Below are 10,005 nucleotides of genomic sequence, written 5' to 3' on the forward strand. Positions count from 1 at the left end.
GTCTGCTTTAAGATTCTCTCTCGCTCTCCCTCTACTCCTCCCCCATCCTACGCCCCTTCCCTTGCTAAAAGAAAAAAATAATAATACCATAATAATAATAATCAATGATATTCTCTAAAAATGACAGAAGAGGAAACCAAAGCATAAACTTGGGGAATGTAGCTCATAAACGTTTGTAGAGCTCATTAACAGAAGCAAGGACATAATCTGGAAACTGGCATTAAGGCAGGGATGCATTTATATTCTGGCAGAGCAACAAAACACTGTGACATCTAGTAGTTCCCATCACATCTCTGAACCTGTTCCCCTATTTCCTATCTTTCAGAGTGAACTACAGCTATATCTGTTATTAGGGGTAGGGGTAGTTAAACTGAATTAGATAATATCTGTAATAGTATTTGGCACGTGGTCAGTTTTGAACAAATGTTAGTTCCTGTTCTTTCTTCCTACCCCTGATTCTTTGTTTCCAATCCTGGGCTTTTCCATTACTCTACAGTATCTTTCTAACTTGGAATAGATTAGACAAGTAATATGTAATATATCTGTTCAAAGAAAATATAATAATTTTATAAATTATATATAATAATTTTATATAATAATATATAATAATTTTATATAACATATAATATATTACTTATATTATATATTTTCATTATATAATATATAAAATATAATATAAAAATGTAAACATTGGCACAGGCAAAGAATTTGGATTCCAAATTAAATACTAGTAGGCATGGTATGGTATGTTATAGCTTCATAGGAATGTTTCCTAGTTCTGCTTATAACACCTGATGGCTCAATTGCCTACCCCTGTAACTTTCACTCTACTTCTGTCTATGATATGCTTTGTAAATAAACATCTACACCTTTATGAGACTTGATGCAAGAAATAGCAATGTATTTTATTTTTAGTTAAAAATTTCCAACTTCTACAAGAATTTTTCCCCCTATTTGGAGGCAATATGTATTGGCCTGGAAATAAACAATAGGCTATTGGAACTTCTGTGCTTCCTTGAAAAAGCATGATGGCACTAAATTATTCAAGCTTCCATTGCCTATTAGTATTACTATGCTCTTAGTAATTGCCTATTAGTATTACTATGCTCTTAGTAAATATTTCACAAAAGTTAAATCATAATCTTTCTACTTTTATACTGTATGGATTTCAAGAGTGATCATAATTTTACTATTTGAATTCCCATTTTATTCATAAAAACAAAATAAATAAGCCAGTATCTCAATATTTGCTCATTGCTATAATGCTCAATACTACAATATTTAAAGAAAAAATAAAAAAGATACTTCCATGGGCATAGCATGTGTATGTAACTTATAGGAGAATGGTTAGAAGCAAGAAAATTGGGCGCTAGGTTCATCAATTCAGTCATTCAGCATTTACAATATGTAAGTATCCCCTCTGTTCTAGGAACAGAACTATACCCTGGCTTATTAAAAAAAAAAGTGCTTTAATATGTTATCAGAATGGACAATTATTACTAAATTATTAACTTTAGGAAACAAAGTACCATGCACACAATTCAGTTTCTATACTGATTAAAAATAAACATTTCCTATTACTAGTTTATAAAAGTACGATGAAAATTCAAGTGCTAATCTTGGAGCTCCTTTTTCCCCACGAGGCAATGAGCATGATCTCATGCAGTAGAAGAATAAAGATTTTAAAGATTATCATCTTTATTGTTTTTATCCTAGTAATTTCTCCATGTTGACCTAAATCAGCAGGCTTTATTCACAAAATTCTCCCGACTCAATGCCATTTATACAGTATCTCAGCATGTTACCAATGTCTATTGACTTTTCTTACTTAGAACTCATCTTAACAATTTGCAATTTACTTTAAAAATGGTATTGTTGCCTCCTAGAATACTATGCTTGATTACTTTTCCTCAATCCTTTTAGAAAATTAGTCCCATTCTGATACTTTACTCTTCCTTTGAGTGTTAAGTAGGAGATCATTAGCTCTATGATTGTATACTCAATGTTTTAGCTCTGTCCTAAACTCCCAGGCATCTCAGAAAAGCCTTTGCAGATATTTATTGATCTGCATACCCTATCATGTACATATCCTATCATGTACCCTATCAAGTACAAGGAAAGTACAAGAAATACTGCTGAACATGGACGGTCCCCTGCAGAAGCTTATAATCTGAAAATACTTAATGTTCAATAAAAATTCATGGATTCAGATAGAAATCAGGGATAAAAGATCAATGATAATCTCATCATCATGTAGGATTAAAATTGTCAGATTTCACCCCAGTTTATTAGTGTCTAAGGCTGTAGACTAATATTTTTTTCAGACTCTGGGCTGGACATAATGCCAGTTATATTTCATTTGCCAGCTTATAGTGGGATCTCTTTGTATCCTAGGATCCACCTGAACCTGGACATGGTATTCTGGGGGACACAGAGTGAGATGAAAGATAACTAGAAGGATGCAGGGTGGATTGTAAAGCTTCTGTTCAGAATATTTTATGTCACCCCTTCTTTTTCACTGATCAAACCGAGTCATGTGTCTGAAACTCATGGTAACAGAACAGAGCTAATACTAGAAACATGACACTGAGTAGAGATGTATAATCCTATTACAAGTGGAGCAGCAAATAATTGGAAATAATAAAATCTGTCACACACTGACCTTTGGTTACAAATTGTTATTGTTCCCCTTTGAAAGAAGAGAATATGTTGACTTCTCTTCTAGAAAGTTTAAAAAAAAAAAGTCTAGGACTTTGTAATTTCTACAATTTTTGATAATTTCTATATCTGGCTCATTTTAGCTACTCTTGATCTGGGATTTATGAAATAGGATGTCAGGTTATTTGCCTTTCCTCTTCCACAAAAGTACATAGTCATAGGAAAAGGACAAGATAATTGGAATAAATTCTTTCATTAAGAAAGAGGGAAAATGAAGGTATACATTCAGTACATAGGCACTGGCTTATAATATTCTAAAATCTTATACCTAGAGAAGTCCCAGTAATGTTCCCCACCCCAGTTGTTCTTCAGTCCATTAATCTCTATGTTCCTGACTCCACCTCTTACATGATCTCTTCTTGATAGTATATTTGTTGGAATGGACACATATGGAGAGAGCTGCTTCTTGCCTATAGAAATGAGAGACTGGGTGAAATTTATTCTGTCTTGAAGAGTCACAATAATGTTCAATCCCCCATGGAGCTCTTTGAATATTACAAGTTTTCAAAAAACAAGTTAGCTTTTTATCTATTTAACCCCAGTAAATTTTGTATGACAATGGTGAAACCCACCCTTCATTTTGATATATGCCTCTTTCTCTAGATTTACTTACAAGATACTTGATCATTTCAGGTTTCAGTGGCAGAGTCATGCCCTTAATCATTTTTTCTTGAGACATCTAGCCCAACAAAAGTTTAACTGAGCATATCTTAATCAGTTAAGCAACTTTTAAAGAATTTTTGAAGTCCATGCTCTTGAGTTGGGCCTAAGATTGACTCTACTTTGCTCATTTTAAATTATAAATTTTCTGGCATATCTATTCTGACTATCTCAGCTTGGATTATGAATTTTCTGGCACTCCTACTCATTGGTATTTGGTGGGGAAAGAACATGCCATAGACTCGGATTAAAGAGACTCTGATTAGAGACCCTCTAGATACTATGGTTCCCTCTTTCCCTTTGCCTGTACAGGAAAGTTCCATCTAGTTTTGCAGGTTTGAAGTATTATTAACAAAGAATACTGATTTTGAATAATCACACATTCTTCTAAATCTATGATTTTATGCCTAAATCAGACATTTAAAAAAAAAGTATTGTCTTTTTCTTTGTGTTCTGCTCTATTACCCTCCTCACAAGACAAATACAGTGAATTTCCCACTTGTCTAAATTATGAGAGGAAGAGAAAATGGGCATAGGAAGCTAAGGAAAAATACAGTAATTGCTTTTCTAAATATTCTTCTTCTTCTTCAGATAATGTTATTAATTTTTTTTCTCCCCGTGTTACTGTCATTATTTTCCTTTGCTAGAGAACTGAATCAGAAGTTATTTAGATAAAGCTAGTTATATCATAACTATGACATTATGATACATTCTTTACAAAGAAACTTTTTTATGAACAATCTCAATATCTAGTTTGTTTCACTGGGAAGCAACAGGTTACATAAGTACATTAAATTCTAGCTTTTTATCCATTTGGATGTTCTTGTAAGGTCCTGGCTTGGATAAATTAGTAAGACTAACTCCACTGACAGACATAAGTAATAAGTTTCTATAACCTTGTATTCAACCTTTCTACTATTATGTTTATCTTTCATACCATTTGGTTAGTTTGGATTAAACCTTTAAAAATGAGGAAAACATTCATTTATATTTGAACAGGAGAATTAATAAACACACACACATGTATTTATATATTAATAGATATTTTGGGGAGATAAGATTTTCAGTTGTTCATAATATAGGCAAATGTTGGGCAATGCTTTATTTTTCAGTCTTTCTTTTGTTCGGTATATTTATTAGGCACATACTATGAAGTAGCTAGAGAACTATAAGGAACACAGACTTTGCTGAGGCTATAATACAAAGGGATAAGTAAATTGAGATGACAAAATGTCTTATGAGAAGGCATTAAATGGTGAATCAATCTGAGTCCAGTTAGGAATGGAAAACAATACAGTAATTTGAAAGCTTACTATAAAGAATTGTTAACTATAACAGAGCATCAGAGAAGTTATACAGCATATGGAACACACTTGAAGAGAAGATTAATAAACTGGTATAGAAATATGAATAAGTCATTGACCATAGTATGAAGAAACACACAAATGAAATAAAAAAGATAGATTAAGAAGCATAGACAATAGAATTAAAAGATGGAAATTAGGTGAATTAGAATTACAGAAAGAAAGATGAGGAATTAGTAGCAAGGGAATATGGGGAAATAATTGAGAGGTGGTTAGCTAGTCAGAGGGAAGGTAGAGTTGGCATTGAGGTGTGTTACAGACAGGACACCTCCTCCTGTTCATATATTGAAGCCCTAGCCCCAGTGTGATGGTATTTGAAGGTGTGACCTTTGAGAGGTAATTAGGGTTAGATTAGGTGCTAGGAATTGGGTTCTTATGATGGGATTAGTGTCCTTATAAGAAGAGAAAGGTTTTGCTCTCTCTCTCCATATGAACTCAATGAAGAAAGGCCATCTGCAAACGCAGGGAGAAGCTGGCTGTCTGTAACCCAAAGACAGTGCCTTCACCAGGAATTGACTGGCTGGCACCTTGATCTTGGATTTCCCAGTGTCTAGAAGTGTGAGAAAATTTTCTAATGTTTAAGCTATGCTATTTTTATCATAGCAGCCCGAGCAGAATAAAACATGGCAGAAGAAACAAAATATCCTAGGAAAATGAAGTTAGGTGCAAAACTCCAGTGAGTATGTTGACTAAAAATTCAGCCTTTGCTATATTGTTGGGTTTAAGTTCAGAGAAGAAATGAATCCTGGAATTCCATGCAGAGGCCAGGTCATGAAGAACCTTGTCATCTGTGCTGAAGGGTGAATTATATCCGAAAGGCAAGAAAAGTCTTTAATAAATTTTTAGATATAGACTTTAGGTAAACCTGAATTGAAGCTTTTAAGTGAATATTACAGTACAAACTGATTATTTCTGGTTTAAAGAGTTAGTTGCTGGATGTCAGCAAACATCCAGCAGACTGTTAGATCTGTTAGATGTCAGACTAAGAAGGACCAGGCCCTCCTACCTCCACAGAGACACTAAGTCAACAACAGTAACAGTTGAGGAGGCTGTGATGTGTTGATCCCAGCTTGTGGCTGGGTAAATGTCTATCACTTCCTTTCTGCAAAGCAGCTAGCTATTCTTTGAAACAACGGTCTTTTCTCTCATTTTTAAATTCAAGTTTTAGTTTCTGTTTAAAACAACAATCCTCTTCAGAGCTTTTGATTTCCCTGCTTAAGAATTCTGGTTAGTTTTTAATAGAGCAAATCTAAATTCTTTGGCAAAATACTAGGGCTTTCATAATAAACCACAGATAACATTTTTAGTTTCATCACCATAGATTCCCAAACATCTTAGACCTTTGGAGCCAGAACAATCTATGAAATCTTGTGTTACCATTCATTTGTAGAGTTGTTATCTAGATTAGGAGTAGGGAGTCTAAAGTCACAGAGTCTGAACTCCACTTCCAATTCCTCCACTCACCAGCTATGTGAACTTGATCCATTACTAGTCTGTCTGGATCTCAGTTTTTCCACATATTGTATTTTGGGTGCTCAGTAAATGTTAGCTAGCATTTTGCCTACATGGGACTTCTCATTCCCTACTTGATTTCAAAAACTCAGTGTAAATATCATTTTCCCTATAAAATTTTCCTGGATTTCTCCTGGAGGGGAAAAAAAGCATCATTTTTTCTTTTGTGTTTTGAAAGCATTTCCCGTATAGCTTTGTTAAAGAGTCTTTCCTATCTATTAGCTACCTGTTTATCTATTACTCTGTCTACCTATTTTCTTTCATTAGTTTATAGGTCTGCCCAACTTGCAAGTAAGAATAGACTAAAGACCAACTTGCAAGCAAGAAATACATGTTCTTTTTTTGTACTGCTTAATGAATGTTGTTAAATAAATAAATGCATAAAATATAAAAGGACTCAATTATCAAGATCACGTGAAGAAAATGATTATATATAAATAGTAAATTTTATAACACTTTTGTCCCAGAAACATAAATGCATATCATTAACAAAAAATGAGTAATATTTAAGATTACTTTAGTTTTTAATGTTTAATTTCATATTCCCTTCAGAAAAAAATGCAAACTATCAGCTTCACTGATAAAGTGTTAGCATTACTAAAGCAAAGGGATGGAGGCAGATTAAGAATTCTTAATGCTAGATCATAAAGATGCAATACAATTAGATTTGGTCTCTTCCCAGTTTAATTTAGTTTATCCCCTTAGGAGAGATCCATTCACCATATTTAATTTAGCTGTAACTCAGTGTAGTAAATATTTTTAAAAAAAGAAATCTTAATGAGTTGAAGACATGCACCAAAAGTTTCTGATTTCTCTATAAAAATGCTTTGTTTTCATTGTATTAATAATACTTAAGAAGTAAATTTAACTTTCTAAAGTAATTCTGCTTAAGAATATCATTAAAAACACCTCAAAGTTTGGATGTCAAAAGACCAAATTTCGACAGGATTTAGAACTCTGTTAGAAATTTAATTTTTTCCCCTCATCTGAATGAAAGAAAAAAAAATGTAATGAAAGAAAGGAAGGACAGTAGGGAGCAAAAGAGGGAGGGAGGGAAGAAAGGGAAGGAATCCCACAATTACCTATGCTAGATCAAAGCAGAACACTTGAGGTCATTACTATTTGACCCAAGTCACAAAATTCTTTTCTTGAGATCCACAAATTTTATACCCATATTACTTACGAGAATCACCACAATTTTACAGTTTACATTTATCATGCAACCTCAGCACAGATCCAAAAAACAAACCAAACAAACAAAAAAAATGTTCGCCTAATTTGTGATTCGGCATCAGGGATGCAATCCTTTAAAAGGAATTCTGATTTGGGCCACATTCCTTATCTGTTGTCAGCAGTGCATCAGGCATGGATTGAAACCCACTCCTAGAAACTGGAGCTTGGATATATTCCTTAGTAGAAGTTGTGATCCTACCCCTAGGAGGGTTTGTAACACCTTTCAGAGCTGGTCAGTATTCTCAATCTTCATTCTACTCTAGAAATGCAACAGTCTTGGAAAGTTTCAAAAATACTTGCATGACCACAAACCTTCATTAGTACTAAGAATCTGTGATATCAAAACTGATGTTAACTATGATTCTAACCTAAAGGGACCCCACCAAAGAATAGTAGGGTATATTTCAGTATTCATTCTCTTTTCATGGCTCCCATCTGACTTCTGTCAAAACTTAAGAGATTATTTTTCCATGTTCCAGTACTATCTCTGCTGGGGCTCTTTAGTGACATCAAGCTGGAATATTTTCCCTTTTGCATTATTATCAGTGATGCATTTTTTTTAAAAAGCAGGTCTCAGCTACAATTTGGAAAATGGGAGAATAGAATTCTCCACATTCATCATGACATTGTGGTATTCAAAGCAGCAGAAACTTTATTTTGAGAAGAAACTAAGAACATATGACCATGACTTTAAAACACTAGGGAAAAGATAGTTTGGAAAGAAAATATATAATTTAAAAAGTCACTTTTCTGGTCTCATATGTGTAAAGTAAAAGGTGAACACCGATATGGACTTTGACAGTCAAAGTTCAGGGCTGAGAGTTTTTAGAGCTTATTTTGAAAATCAAAACAAAGCAAAAATAAAATATAACTGCTTAGATTCTGATCAAAACTCAGCAAAAAAAAAAAAAAAGAGGGAAAAGAGGAAGAGTAGGACAGAGAGAAACAGATATTAGTACTGAAGCCCTGATCTGGCAAATGCAAGAGAAATGATGAAATGATTACTCCAATGGAATGATAAGTGGAATGTAAACCCAAGGAAAAACTCCTCCGCTTCAATTTCTTAGCATTGTGCATAAACTTTTGAAAAGACCTTACACCACATGCAAAGGTGAAGGTGAATTGTTTTATCTTTGGCAAAGGAGTGCCAAGAGACACCGGATTGTTTACAGCTTACCATACCCCAATGCAAAGAGTAGAAGCCTCAACAGCATGAAGAAATCATATTCAAACACAATCAGTCTGATGGGGATTGTAATTATCTCTTGTAGACCATTCAAAAACCAGGTTGTATGGGGAAAAATGCACAGATTTTGGAGGCACAGTGGGGTTTAGATTTTGTCTCTGTTGCTAATTATACAACCTTCAGAAAGAGTGATTGATTCCAAAACACCATTATAGGCAAGGGTCTTAAAATGGCATTTCTGATAATTTCAGTAACATTAAAAATAGTCAGTGATCTTAGCCATGTAACCACCTTCTTCCACAGAAGTGTTTACTATACATTAGTTACCTGTCTTTTTCCCTGTGGAAACATAAATAAACCACAAGCTTTGCAGCTATGTGTGCATCAGAACAACTGGAACAGAAAGTGAAAAAGTCATCACTGATATCTATCATTTGGTTTCTATAAATAAATGGTGTGTAACTCATATAATTGTGTATCTCATATAATACCTCCCTTTTTTCCTTCTAGTTACTGAAATTATTTTTTCAGCTAAAACTGATGTTTTAAGTTTTAAGGTTTTGTATCAGATTCTATGACTGAAGAATCACATATTCTTTACTTATTATTAATCCTAAAATCTAAATGGAGATATTTAGAAGAATACTTGCCCCTGTGGGTGGAGTGAGATTCCTTCATTAATAAATCATTATGAGGTGAGAGTTTAAAATTCACCTAGAGCACAGAGGTAGAGTACATAATGGAATAAGAAAAAAAAATGATTAGGCTCTTTTTTTTTTTTAAGATTTATTTGAGACAGAGAGGGAGAGAGTACGAGCAGGGGGAGAGCAGAGGAGAGGGAAAGGGAGTGGGAGAAACTCCACACTGGGCATAAAGCCCACTACAGTGAGATCAGGACCTGAACTGAAGCTAGGAGTCTGCCACTTAACTGACTGAGCCACCTAGGCGCCTCCAGAATTACTAGGTTCTTACATAAACTGAGTGAGTACAGTTGGAGCTCAGAATAGGGGAAGTAGTTAAAAGGACAGAATTGCAGTTTTAAAAAATCCTGGCTCTATAACTAGGGTTTAGCACCATCTGAGTTACATGGCGTGGATATAATGCTTCCTTAGCCTAAGCTCCTCTTGGTAACTTGTAAAGACAAAATAGATAACCCACGCAAACCAACTAAGGTAGAGTTTTGCACGTTGTTGGGGCTCAGTATACGCAACCTTATTATTTTATTAACTATATGAAGATAGAAAAAGGGAAATTCTGACTTGAATATAAAGCGTCTTGAATTGGTCATAGAAGACTTGAGAGAACCTTAGAAAGTAACTTGAGTATGAGAGC

Source organism: Neovison vison, chromosome 9 (assembly GCF_020171115.1).
Source record: "Neovison vison isolate M4711 chromosome 9, ASM_NN_V1, whole genome shotgun sequence".
NCBI lineage: Eukaryota > Metazoa > Chordata > Mammalia > Carnivora > Mustelidae > Neogale > Neogale vison.